The sequence below is a fragment of the Eptatretus burgeri genome, chromosome 8 (genome assembly GCF_056783735.1).
Source record: "Eptatretus burgeri isolate ZD-2024b chromosome 8, Ebu_testis_v1, whole genome shotgun sequence".
Taxonomy (NCBI): Eukaryota; Metazoa; Chordata; class Myxini; order Myxiniformes; family Myxinidae; genus Eptatretus; species Eptatretus burgeri.
The window spans coordinates 29,827,687-29,841,711 of NC_140968.1; the positions used below are offsets into that span (position 1 = coordinate 29,827,687).

The 14,025-nt window shown below is 42.8% G+C and overlaps 2 long non-coding RNA genes across 2 annotated transcripts; both read right to left on the reverse strand.

Moving 5' to 3' along the window:
* Positions 1–9,399: 9,399 nt before the first annotated feature.
* On the reverse strand, positions 9,400–12,184 carry LOC147021429 (uncharacterized). Its single transcript, XR_015061365.1, has 3 exons — positions 12,082–12,184; positions 11,915–11,974; positions 9,400–9,568 (listed from the first exon to the last, which is right to left on the reverse strand). It is a non-coding gene; the product is annotated as an uncharacterized LOC147021429 (long non-coding RNA).
* Positions 12,185–12,951: 767 nt separating this feature from the next.
* LOC147021430 (uncharacterized) lies at positions 12,952–13,619 on the reverse strand. Its single transcript, XR_015061366.1, has 3 exons — positions 13,506–13,619; positions 13,182–13,298; positions 12,952–13,016 (listed from the first exon to the last, which is right to left on the reverse strand). It is a non-coding gene; the product is annotated as an uncharacterized LOC147021430 (long non-coding RNA).
* Positions 13,620–14,025: the final 406 nt, after the last annotated feature.

Genomic DNA, 14,025 nt, shown 5'->3' on the forward strand with positions numbered 1-14,025 from the left:
TCCTCCTCTTGCATCCATTAACCTCCTATCATTGAAGAACCAGTCTGACAATAGGAACTGCACCTGGACTCAACAGCTCAAATGGGGTTCCTATGCAACATCCGACTGAACCCCAAAGACCAACAATGAAGTAAATATAATTACATTTCAATCTCAAAATGTACTGTTACGGCTGTGGAAATTCGCAGAGCACCATAAAGGATATCCCCAAGATCAGTTCTATCGCTTAGTGTGTGTTCAAATAGATTTCCCCACCGTGGTCTGAATGGAATTTTTCGTGTGAACAGGGCTGTGATCTGTGAGTTTGCCGTTATTCTTTGCTATCGTTATTTTGGACCAACCACACCACCAACCACCTTTTTTTACAAGCGCCCAACCACACCACCCTCACGCCCACCACACAACGCCAACCACACCACCATTACAACAACCACGACCACCTCAACCACCAACCATACCACCAATCACCTTCTACACAACAACGCTACAACCCTCTCTGCATCAAAAACCATCTCTGCCATGGGGAAAGAAGAAGGGGTTCCAGCACGCATGGGGTTTTCCCTCCTGCTTTCCCACGCTTCGCGACGGGGGAAGGGCGGATTGAACCAGGGGTCAAAGGTGATGTAGGGTGGGGGCCTGTTTTTGGGCGATAAATGTCCCTGGGCCACATTCCCATTGAGGGCTACCGCAACTATTTCTTCTGCCCTTTGCGCCCCGTGAAGGGAGGAGCCAGGGCGTTGGAGGTAAAACGCGCCCTCCTTCTGGAGGCTTCCCACGGGAGCTGGAAGAAGGGCGGGGCGAGAAGGCAGGGGGAATAAAAAGGGTGCACGGAGCATTCACAGTCTCTCTCTGGAGTTGGTTGTTGGTCGGTCGGTGGAGGTCTCGGTCTGGGTGGAGCAGTCAGTCGGTGGAGGTCTCGGAGCGTGGAGTTGTGGACAGCCACGTTCGAGCCTGGAGTCCCTGTAGTCGGTGAGGAGCTTGAGAGGGTCCATCGAGGGTCGCCCAACCAAGTCACCACGAATGTGGAGGTAACCTGCGGTGGCCTCTGGGAGTCCCTTCGGTCAACTCCCTTGGACAACTTCGTCTCCTTGGACATAAAGGACTACGGGTCCAGTCTGACTCCCTTGCCTTTGAGGGGGTCTTTCTTTGCTTTTAATTGTGTGAATGTTGTGACGCCATGTCCCGCAAGTAGAACTGTGTTAGTGCTTGTGAATAATAACCATAGACGGTTGTCGTGCTTTTACCTTGCTTGTGTCTTGTCCCCTTCCCCCATTCATTGCATGACTGCTTATCCCTGTTTACGTGTGCATTGTAAATAAATGTCCTTGTGTGAATGTTAACTCGTTCGTCGTGTCTTTTCCCCAATTGAACTGCTGTCCTTGCTCTCGGAATAATAGTGGGCTTTTTAATAGCCGATAAAAGAATTGGGTCCAGCGAGGTCTCGCGATAATAAACCGCTCGGTTATCCCAGAATGGAACGAACCGCTTTAGCGGTTCGTGTCCGAGCAGGCCTCGCTGAGGTAAGGTCTCTCGGTAGGCTGCCCGCGCGAATACTTTGGTATATCGATTAATTCGGCGATTGACCCTGTCGCACGCGGGTAGCACATTGACATGGCCGTGGTGTGCGCATTGGAGCACACCCGTGACTGGTTTTCGGCGTTGTTCCGGAAAGTCGCGACTGAATTGTCCATCCGGTGGGCGAGACGGCCGTCATTGGCTAAAGCAGCTGTTCGCACGCTGAGCGGGCGGTATAATTCATAGCAGTACATTTATTCTCTAAAACTCATTATTCAAGTATCTCTGAGAGAGGAATTGTGAGGATAGACACTTTATGACAAATACTTTTCAATTTTGTTCACAGATGGCATGATAAGGGAGAACCACTCCTTTTGCGTCTTCAGACGCATGGGGATGCTAAGGCTGGATCAGAGGTGGGTGGTGGTGGTGGTGGTGGTGGTGGTGGTGGTGGTGGTGATGGTGGTGGTGCTGGTGGTGGTGGTGGGGACGGTACAATACTGGACAGGTCACCACTCCGATGCATGATGTGATAGAGTGCGAGCGATATTTCTTTTAAAAAAGATGGAACCCAAAAGGGGGCTGACAGGGTAGCCTAGAGCCACAGATGTATGCAGACTTGCTCAAAGCTGTCTCGCCTGGGTTGGAAACTCCGCCCCGTTTTAAACTGTCATCCTGGTGTTTCACAGGCAGGTTGATTCAATGTGTGTGCCGACCTTTGGAGGGATGTTAAGCTGGCATTCCATCTGCCTGAATTAGTTGGTGGACATTAAAGACCCCACATTTTCCAAGCTATCACCAGCAGCCTGGCCAAATTACAAATTCCTGCTCCAACTACTGCTGGGAAGGCAAAGGCAAACCATCCAGTATAACCCTTGCTGAGGAAGCTGCTTAAGCGGCACCAGCAATTTGTGACAAAGGATGAATAGACGGATCCAAAAGGGTGTTTTTGCAAATTTGAACATTGGTTTTGTGAAAAGTGAAATGTTGACTGATAAGTGAGAAATTCATGCCACAGAAGCGATTTGTAACTTGTTTTGTTCATACTGCGAGACATTTGAGTGAAAGCCAAACTTACGAATGTTTTTGTGATGAAGTGACTTCATCTTCTTTGCTTCATACAAGAGCTACAAAGAAAAGGAGGAAATTGAACAAATTCATGGAGATGTACGAAGGTTATCATACCCCTCATAGCTCAAACGAAAAGATTGTAACCCACACAGACAGACTCAGCCTCAAGGGCCAATCGGCATTAAATATGTCAGAGATAAAATATCTACCAGGACACTTCAGAGGTAAATTAAACTGTATTGGTTCAGCAGTTAAAACACCATTATCTCCACATTCACACAAACTTACTCCAAGGAGACCGGCCACATATTTTGCTTTCTTCACAACAACCTGAAAGAGATGACAAGATGTCACATTTTAAAATCTTGGTTTCAATGCGGGAAAGTGAGGAAAATATATGATATCGGTGAATCGTGATATACAATGATTGTGTCCATTTATACAGAAGTCTTTAGAGGAGCAAAATGACAGAAAGGAACTTTACATCCATGGAGGATCAAAAGGAGAAAAGATAGATTATTACATGTACAAACCACCGGTGAATGTGGTTGAGTGGCAGGAATTGAAAGTGGAAGAAAAATATAGAACGGCACTCTTCCACTTAGCCAGATTTGCCTCTGCCCACATGATTCCATCATTATACATGATACTTGTTCCAAGTTTGATTTAAATCCCTGAACCCAGATGCAAAATATAAAAAAGGTCTGCCTGCCAGACCATGCGTCCAATCAGGTTGAAACTGAAAACAAATATTCCCCATGATGATGATATCAAAATTGTGAAGTTTCATGCCGATTGATGAAGTCGTTCAAGAGAAAGAATTTGTTAAAGATTTTCGTTCAATACAATATGGCTGCCAAACCATGTGACCTATTAATTTTTCGTGAACAGTTTGGAATCCCAAAAGCTTGGGGAAGATGTGGGTGAAGTTTCTCCTCGTTCTGTCAAGCCAATCTGGAGAGGATTTTCAAAGGTGTATTCTTTAAAAAAAAGATCATAGCTGCCAAACCATGTGACCTATGACATCATAGGAAGATAACTTTTTTTCCTCATGGATCGTTGATGATGCCTGTAAAGTTTTGCCTCGATCTGTTCAGCCGTTCTGGAGAAGATTTTCAGACTGATCGTTTTGTTCGATGGATTTCAGACGGATGAAGCATTCGATGCATGCAGTTATGATGTCACAAAAATGCCACCTATGACATCATCAAAATATCCCACATATTTCCCATGGGGAGTACTTGATATGCGCTACGTTTCATTTTTTTCCATGGAGCGGTTTCAGAGATACAGAGGTCTCAACTCTCCTTTTTTCCCAACATGACTGCCACACCACATGACCGATGACATCATAATTATCATTAAAACATTCTGGTTGAGTAGTCGCACCTCTGGTGAAAATTTTGTGTCAATCGGATAAGCAATCGCAGAGAAAACAGAGAAAACTAGAAGGGCACTCAATGGAGCGCATACCTCCGCCACATAATGCCTGATCCATGAGAACATATCGGGCCCAATACATTTTTAAAATACCGTGCTCTATATTGTTTTTGGCCCGATCTTTGAACAGTGAAGAATCACTTTCAATAATTCAATAATTCTCGGATCCAGATCCGGATTCGTATCTTCACCAAAATTGAATCAATTCTTCCTTGTCACACACCCAATGTGTCCACAAAGTTTCATCCAAATCTGTCAACAACTTTTTGAGATATCACGCTGCATATCATTTTTGGCCTGATCTCTCATTGGTGAAGAATAACTTTAAAAATTCGCCGTCGGATCCAGATCCTGATCTTCATCAAAATCTAATCAGTTTGTCCTTGTCACACACCCAAACTGCCCTCCAAATTTCATCCGGATCCGTCCACAAATTATTGAGATATCCTGCACACAGACAAACAGAAAAACAGACAGAGATGGGTGAGAACATAAGCTTCTTCACCTTCGGTGGCAGAGATAATTAGAATGTAGGATGTAAGGACCTACAGACAACACGAAAACATAATGCCTCCGGAAACTTCGTCAGTGGAGGCAGAACAATGATAGGAATGAAGAAGCCCCTCACCTTTGCCTCAAGGGGTTTTCCCCATTATTTTTACTGAGATTTCTGACACATCGCCATCATCTGTCACAAATGACACATTATTTCTCCAATGTAATCACATCAATGATGTAATCTTCCACAGGAATGATGTGGGGCTGACAAGTCAAAAGAAAAAGCATCTTTCATCGAAACAGAAACAAGGGAGACAAATTCAGATGAAGGAGAATCTCCCCATCGCTTTGCTCTCATTCTTCTTCCATGTGTCCCTCTGTCATGCCCCTCGAAACTGCTGGCTGTGTTTTCTCCTGTGTTCTGTGTAGCTATCCCAAGAGCTGCTCAAGATCCGAGAAAGTGAAAGGAACACACAGGAAGTATGTATTCCACAAGGTTGTACCTCTTTTCCAGAATTGATATTCTTTGCCTTGTAGACGACTCCACAGCCTCCTTCTCCAATTTTGGAGATAATCTCCCATTTCCCGATCTGAAAACAGGCACAAACATAGCTTGACAACAGTGCTCATGGAATGCAAGAGAAATAATGAAGCCATGTTTAAATGATTCCATCACATTAACTCAATAATCATCATCATATTCATGTACCATACTCTTGGGCTTAGCAGAGAGTCCGTGCTGCCGAAACAGTTACAAGGCTACAATGCTGGTCAGGTCGCCACACCAGCTCAGGAAGTCAGGGCAGGAATTTGAAATTTGCTCATGGTGCCGGTGATAGATTGCCTACTCTTCGTGAAGGAGACCGTGGGATCTTTAACGTCCACCGACTCATGCCGGCAGATGGGACGACTAATCCAACATCCATCCAAGGGATGGCACACACATTGACGATTCACCCTCCCTGTCAAGCATTGGGATGACAGTTTATAGCAGGGTAGAGATTCATAGCTGGCGAGACAGCGAGAGATTCAAACTCAGGCAAGACAGCTCACAGGGGAGTGTTGTAACTACTGAGTCACGTTATCAGTCCCACTACCGAATTTGTGTCACCTCAACTCACACTTACGTCGCTTTCAAAAGCCATACCTTTTATTCTCTCACATTTTCAGAACAAACAAGGCTGATAAAAGATGCCAGAATACATCGTGAAAGAAACAAACAGGGAGATCACAAAATTACCGAAATAAGTACTACACTGTGCTTCAATATAACTGTCATAATCAAAAAATGGTAATATCATAGGTAACTAGGATACTCGGTAGAGCGCATACTTCCACCACACAATCCTGTCCACGAGTACATATTGGGCCCAATACATTTATGAAATATCATACTATATCTATTTTTTGGCCCGATCTCTCAATGGTGAAGAATCACTGAAAAAATTAAATATCTCGTATCCAGATTCGGAACTTCACCAAAATTGAATCAATTCTTCCATGTCACACACCCAAGGTGTCCACCAAGCTTCGTGTGAATCCGTCCACAACTTTTTGAGATATTTTGCTCTATATCGTTTTTAGCCTGATCTCTCAATGGTGAAGAATCACTTAAAAATATGATGGTTATTGGATCCAAATCCAAATCCAGATCTTCACCAAAATATAATCAGTTCGTTTTTGTCACACACCCAAACTGTCCACAAAATTTCATCCGGATCCGTCCGCAACTTTTTGAGATATCCTGCACACAAACAAACAGACAGACAAACAGACAGAAAGTGGTGAAAACATAGTCTCCTTCACCTTCAGTGGAGGAGGTAAAAAGTGAAATATAACACTTGAAGTGAGGAACGCATCCCTCACTTAATCCATCAATTCTTATGAGAAAAATTTCAAGGGTTTACTTTGTTTAAATAAATGGTCGCGCTTTTCAGGAACCCCTCCCGACGCAAACTGGGGTGTTACTGTTCAGTATAAAGGTAATCCAATGTCTTGCTTACCACAGCAGGCTCGTCCTCATTCAACTTGAACTCCTCACTATAATAAGTCTCATATTCACTCTCATTTTGAGAAGATTCTGTTGCGTTGAGGGAAACAGCACTCTCGTCATCTTCACTCTGACTGAGAGAAGACCATGGAAGTTTGAGGGGAATAGTATCCTCATCATCTCCACTATGATCGAGAGAAGATCCTGGAAAGAAGAGGCAAAATCACCATAAAATCGATATTGTGACACGAAAATATCAATGAAAAGAATACAACCATGATAGATTCTGTTTAGTTGAGGGAAACACACTCTCGTCACCTTCACTCTGACTGAGAGAAGACAATGGAAGTTTGAGGTGATCAGCATCCTCATCATCTCCACCATGATTGAGAGAAGATCCTGGAAAGAAGAGGCAAAATCACCATAAAATGGATATTGTGACACGAAAATATCAATGAAAAGAATACAACCATGATAGCTCGCCCACTCTCCACGAAGGACAGCGTGGGGTCTTTAACGTCCTCCTCCGAATGCCGACAGATGGGACGCCTGTTTAATGTCCATCCGAGGGAGGGCACACACATTGATGAATGACCCCACCGACGAAACACAGAGATGACATGAAGAAAGATTTGAAAAAAACAAATGCTGTAACATTTGAGATGACATTAAATATCATGAAAAGAAAATATTGTCTGATGAACAGACGTGATCATTGCCCACTATATCCCAAACCTATTGACATCAGCTTCACAGTCTGCCTTTGGTACTCACCTTTCATGTCAGCAAGCCAGCTTTTCAATACCTCAATGGGCACTTTCTCATGCACGTACCCACAGAGCACACTATGGTGACATCGAAAGTACTCAAACAGCACATGTGTGTGAGTATCAAGATAAGCCTTCAATTTTGCATCTGAGAAGCACAAAAATGAGAAACGTGGGAACATTAACAAACATTCACGTGATAAAAAGTGAGAAATGTATTGGGCAGGACCATGGCCCACCAACTATAATAAGAGATTGCAGTTGTGCCACTCCACCAATCTGGAATTGATCGATGCTGGTCTTATAAATCGAACATTTCCTTCAATCCTGGAAAATGTCTCACGCTGTCGCGCCGGAAGGATCAAGCTAACCCACTGATATCTATCACCATGGTCAGCCACCAGAAAGGGTTCAGCATCTGGAGCACATAACCCTCACCATCAACCATGACCTCTCCTGAGTCGACCATGTATCAAAGCTGGCCTCCAAACCAACCCGCAGACTGGACTTCCTCCATCCATCAAAGTGTTTCCTTGGAAATTCAGTGCTACTCAGTTTACAAGGCATTTTCTTTTTATTTTTTTCCCTACAATGTACGGATAGACAGGTGTCTGTCCCTCCCCTTCATCTCTGTGAGATATATTATTGTTGTAGTAGCAATGGCTAGCCTGGTCATGTAATTGCTGTTAATGTTTAACAAATGAAACAAAATTCCCTGAAACTCAAACTTGTTTTGTAACTTATCATAATAATGCCATGCACCAGGTTTCAGTTGAATATGTTGAGGGTATGGGGAAAAAACTGAAAAACCACAGGTGGGATGCACAGACGGACAGACGGAAAGCAAACCGATAGACCCCTCCAGTGAAACTAGTAGGGCACTAATAAAGAGACAACTTTACTAGAAGGGCACTCGGTAGAGCGGATACCTCCACCCTGCAATGCCTGATCCACGAAAACATATCGGGCCCAATACCTTTTTGAGATATCGTGCTATACATCGTTTTGAGCCCAAATATCTCAATGGTGATGAATCACTTAAAAAATTCTTAAAGTCGAATCCGGATCTGGATCTTCACCAAAATCGAATCAATTCTTCCTTATCACACACCCAACCTGTCCACCAAGTTGTGTCCGAATCCGTCCTCAACTTTTTGAGATATCGTGTTATATATCGTTTTTGGCCCGATCTCTCAATGGTGAAGAATCACATAAGAAATTCTGGAGGTCATATCCGGATCCGGATCTTCACCAAAATCTAACCAGTTTGTCCATGTCACAAACCGAACCTGTCCACAAAATTTCACCTGGATCCATTCACAACTTTTTGAGATATTCTGTACACAGACAAACAGACAGAAAGGGGTGAAAAAATAACCTCCTTCACCTTCGGTGGTGGAGGTAAATAACAGGTTTGTTTCGATGTAAAAATAATGACGATGAATATTCTGAACAATGTGCAACTTACAATGTGTAAGTGGGCTATGTTAACTGCCATGGAAAGCAAGGGGAATCGGAGTATCGGACATTAGTCCTTCTTCAAGCAAAAGGACCCACTCCCAAAACAACGCTTCACCTTATTTCCCAAGGTTGGTTCACATGTTCAAAATCCAAAATGATAAATGACTCAAGGATCCTCGATGAATGACCCAGGCTGGCAAGACATGCTTGTTGTTGTGTTCTATACGTGTGAGGACAGATGTATTAGTTTGTGTGTGCTGTGAGTGTTTGTGATGATGAGGTTTGTGTTGTACGACAAGCAGAAGGTATTCTGAAGATCTCTCCACAGATTGTTGCAGAAACAAATTGCCCCACGAACCAAAACCCAAAGAGGAATTGTGTTCAGAAAAGGTTAATTTGCATCATCTATGGCAACAGCTCAAGATGGAATGATTCTCATTCATTACTGGTGGGACGTTAAAGAACCATGACATCTTTAGAATAAGAGAAGGTTAGTTATTGCCGGCATCCCCGAACGATATAAGTTTTTCGTTTTCAAAATTCTTCCCAAACCCCACCACACCACCACCTTCAGATCGCTCCTCCGACATGTAAAATGCTTGTAACTGAGATGATTTATCTTTCTTGGAACCAAAATTCTCAAAACTCACCAGTTAGCGACTTTTCCTTCAAAGATCCGATGGTCTTCATTGGTTCAACAATTTTTTCCTCAAATGATCCACTGGTCACTTGAGGCTCAACATTTTCCTCCTCAAACAATCCTTCTGGCATTTGAGGAACAACATTCTCTTCCTCAAAAGCATTGGACGCTTGATGAGCAACTTCCCTGCAGAAAAAAGAAGATTTTGTGAAGCTGTGCTTTCAACAATATCACAAGCAAAACAATGTAAAACTAAAAATGCAGTCGGGTCCATGAGAATCACCAAGACTGCCTTGGTTCTTTATGTGTTTTCTACATTCAGACAGAAAACAACACTTCTGGACTGCAACAGCACGAAGTATCCTCAAACACAGTTGACAATGAAGCCAATAAATATCACGTGGTGAAGAGGGTGTGACGATCACCAAAAAGTTTTTTTTTTTAACCACACTTTTCTATTTCCGCTTGGTGTCACAAGCTCCCACATGCACCTCGAAACCATCTAGCTTGGGTTTCACTGTTAGCCCATCCACAAACTGTCATTCTGGTGTTTCACAGACAAAGCAATTCATCAATATGTGTGTGCATCCTCAAGGTGGACATTAAACCGGCGTACTATCTGCCGGCCAGGGCCGGATTTAGGACAGGCAGACTGGACAGTTGCCCAGGGTCTTCCAGAAAATTTTTCAAAAAAGGGTCGTGTTTGCATTTACGATGATTGCGGATATTACTCAAAGAAAGTTTGATGCCTTGCATTGTCCGTCTCTTCACTGCACAAACTTATGCAACCTATATTTCAGGAACTTTTTCTCTCTTTTCTTGCAGAAGAGTGCAGTGTGAGCAGCGATACAGATCAGCATAAGGCTTCTCTTGTCTTCAGGAACGGTGCTGAAAAATGGAGGTTTGCAAAAGAACAGTCCGAAAAAGACATTTTCTATGGCTTGGTGGAATTGTTAAACATGCACAAGATTGATTTCAAAAATTGTTGTGGCAAGTCGGATGATAATGCTTCAGCTATAAGCCAAAGGTACAATGGCCTCCAAGCCAAGGTGGTCGTGGAGAACAACCTGGCTAAATATACAGAGTACCTTGTGTAGGGCACTCACTCAACCTGGGTGGAAAGGCAGCTGCTGAATGCTGTCCAGCTACTGTATTTTGAGACTTTCTTTGACTTTCTTGGGGAGAAATTGTTGTTTTCACTGCATCCACACATTGTGATGAAATACTCATGGATTTGCTCAAATAAGCTGATAGTCATGTCTGTGTCGCGAAATGACTCACTTCAACGTGCCATTCATGCAGAGCTATTGCCTCGAAAGCACTCATACAGGGCTATCCTTAAATCAGATTCGTGCTGACCAAAATTGCTGACAACCCGGATGAAATGTCCAACATCCGTTGTGAGACAAATGGCGTATATGAGCACACGTGTAAGCTGGAAACGTGTTTACATTCAGTCTTTTGGAAGGAGATTCCAGACAGGATCAATGGTATGAGTCAAAAGCTCCAGGATTTCAAACGAGATCTGAACACTGCAGTGGCAAATGTGAAGTCGCTGAAAACCTTTTTGGAGTTAAAACATGAGTGATTTAATGAGTACGAGTGGCAGCGAGTAGAGAAATCTGGCACAACATAATATGTGCATGCTTGGCAGTGTCAACACAATGTGTGGCTGAATCCATGAGATTCATGTCTAAAGTAAATTTAGAGACACCATTGGGATCATCTCACGCCTGAAGCAGAACTCTCCTTCACAGAGGTTTTGTGCTGAGAATTACATACCGGTTATTGACACATTTCTCAGCTCTCTTGCACAACCGCTTTCTGCTTCTGAGCGAACCTGTTCTCAATTTAATTTCCTTGGACAACTGGAAATGCTCAGTCTTGAAGAGATCCAAGGTGCAGCTCAGATATATATATATATATATATATATATATATATATATATATATATATATATATATATATATATATATATATATATATATATATATATATATATATATATATACACTCTTCAAAAAGGAAAAAAATAAAATACTCAAACAAATTTTGAAAGTTGCCAAACAGTACGACAATCATGGTTTCTGTTTGGGTGGCGTATCTGGGGGAGGGGGTTCAGGATGGGGGGAAGACCCCAATTTTGTCGATGTAAATCTGCATTGTTTCCCACCACCCAATGGTATCTGATATGACAAATAATAATCTTCTTATAAAAAGAAAGTTGACACCATTTCATAATGTGCATTACGGTGATGTTGAAATCTCAGAGTGAATTATTCAAAATGTTTAATTTCATTCCTTTTAAGCACAGATTAAAACCAAAGCATCCAACACAGCGTCACGGAAGAGAATTTTGCTCGCAACACAAACAAGCAGCAAGATTGGCTGACGAACGTGATGTAAGCCGACTCCGAAGCAGATGGAAAATGACCTGAGATACTGGTAGGGTTGGCTTCGATAAGGTTTCCATTTGTATTACCACAACGTTTCATACAACAACATTCTGAAGGGATATGTTCTCTTACTTACACGTTTTGTTCAACCTTGCAGCAAACCTCCCCCTTCTTCTTATGACTGCCGCACTTATTCCTTGTTGAAAAAGAATGAAAGGTCAATTTCTTGAACATTTGTTGAAGTCGATATGTCCAAAAACACGAGTTAAAAAACGTGAAGAAGAGGAAAAGAAAATTATTTACTTTAGACGTTTCCAAAAGGAGGGTTTCTTGGGCAAAGTTGCTGGTGATGACTGGTCCATGTGGGGAGGTTGGTTCAGAATGACATCTTCTGAACCAGGATCCTCATCCATCTTTCTTTCCCTGAAAAAGAGGTTCTGATCTTAAGTACTTTATCCATGTGATCCGAAGTCCCCACACCCTGGAGCATGAATTGGGAGTCAAATAATAAAAAAACAAATCATTGCATCTTTCATGTGTCCCCCAACGTTGATTGTAAATATAAAGATTCATTTTAAAATGTGGTGTCATTGCATTTTTCGGCATTTGACCTTTTGACCCCACCCCAGGGGCCATGTCCAAATATGGACTAATTCTTGGACTACTCGAGCAACCCATACCTACTTATAAGGATGGCCTGTGGAAATGGTTGTGGTCCAAGTCTTTCACGAACTGGTTGACCAATCCTTTCGTTGACTTGCAGGAATTTGTAATTTGTTCATCGTGCCGGCGATAACTCGCCGACTCTTTTCAAGAGACACGATGGGATCTTTCATGTCCAACGACACCCCCAGTGTTGGGAGATGGTCCTGCAGCTTCATGTCCTTCGGTGTGGAATGGCACACACAACTCTGCCTCGTCCTTCAGGTAAAACTCCAGGATGACCATTTAAAATACACGGATCAGGATTCCAGCCCAGGTTAAACAACTCGGTACAAGTACCTCAGAGAAATCCCCCATTCCTTAAACCGATAACCTGTGATGGAGATGAGGAGCAAAATGTGATCGAGACACCACAGGGTTAGTTATCTTCCATCTCCCTTTCACAAGGAAAAACAATTCCATTATTAGTCCGTTTCACGTGACCACATTCCCAAAGGATGTTTCCTCTTACTTACACGTCTCGAGGAACATCACCACAACCCTTCCCTTTCTTGCCACGTCTGCTGCACTTGTTCCTTGGTTGAAAAAGATTTTAAAAATCAATTACTTGTACATTTGCTGAGGTAAATTACATCGAAAAACAGATTTTAAAAATCAATTACTTGTCCATTTGCTGAGGTAAATTACATCGAAAAACAAGTTTTTAAAAATGTGAAGAAGAGGAAAAGAGAATTATTTACTTCAGACGTTTCCAGAAGGGAGGAGGATTCTTTGTCCTCGTTTGTGGTGTGGACTGGTCCACTCGGAGAGACTCGTTCAGGAGGACATCCTCCAAAGTCTCATTCATCTTTACTTCCCTGAAAAAAAAACATTCCTCTCAAATCAACAACTCACACTTTCTTCAGGGAGGATTTACACATCTCGACGTTTGTTACAAACGGATCGATCGACGAACAAGGAAAAACACGAAGAGAGAGGAAGAAGAGTAACATGTATAATTCGGGCTTCACTCGACGTGAAGAGATAAAATTACACTTAATGTCGTTAAAACTCGAGTGACGAACCTTCGTTGGGGTTTCTTTCGAAAGAGCCGCATCTTGAGAAGATAAAAAATAAAATCCACACGGAAATCTTCAACGAAAATCTTTTAGCCGACGAAAACACGTCCAGCGCGGCCGGATGTCCACTCAGAGACTGTTCGTTCACAGAACCCCATTATGACGTGCTGTTCCCTCTATTATGACGTAGACATTGTCGTGACGTCGGCCTCCCTCGTCCTTCAACAACGAGGGGTTTCAGCGCCATAAGAATCGGAAATTCGAAGTCTTCATCATCTTTATTTATTTGTCTCATTTAATAAACAAATCGTTGTTTCTTACCTCAGTCATCGAATGTGGACAGAGGGGGTTTTTTTATTGTTGTTGTTTTTCTGTCTGTGAGCGGAACACCTCAAAAGGTCGACAGGTTGGGTGTGTGGTGACGAAGAATTGATTGGATTTTGGTGAACATCCGAATCCGTATCAGGATACGGGAATTGTTTAAGTTGTTGTTTTGTCTCCAGCTTGTGTCTGCTGGTTGCATCAT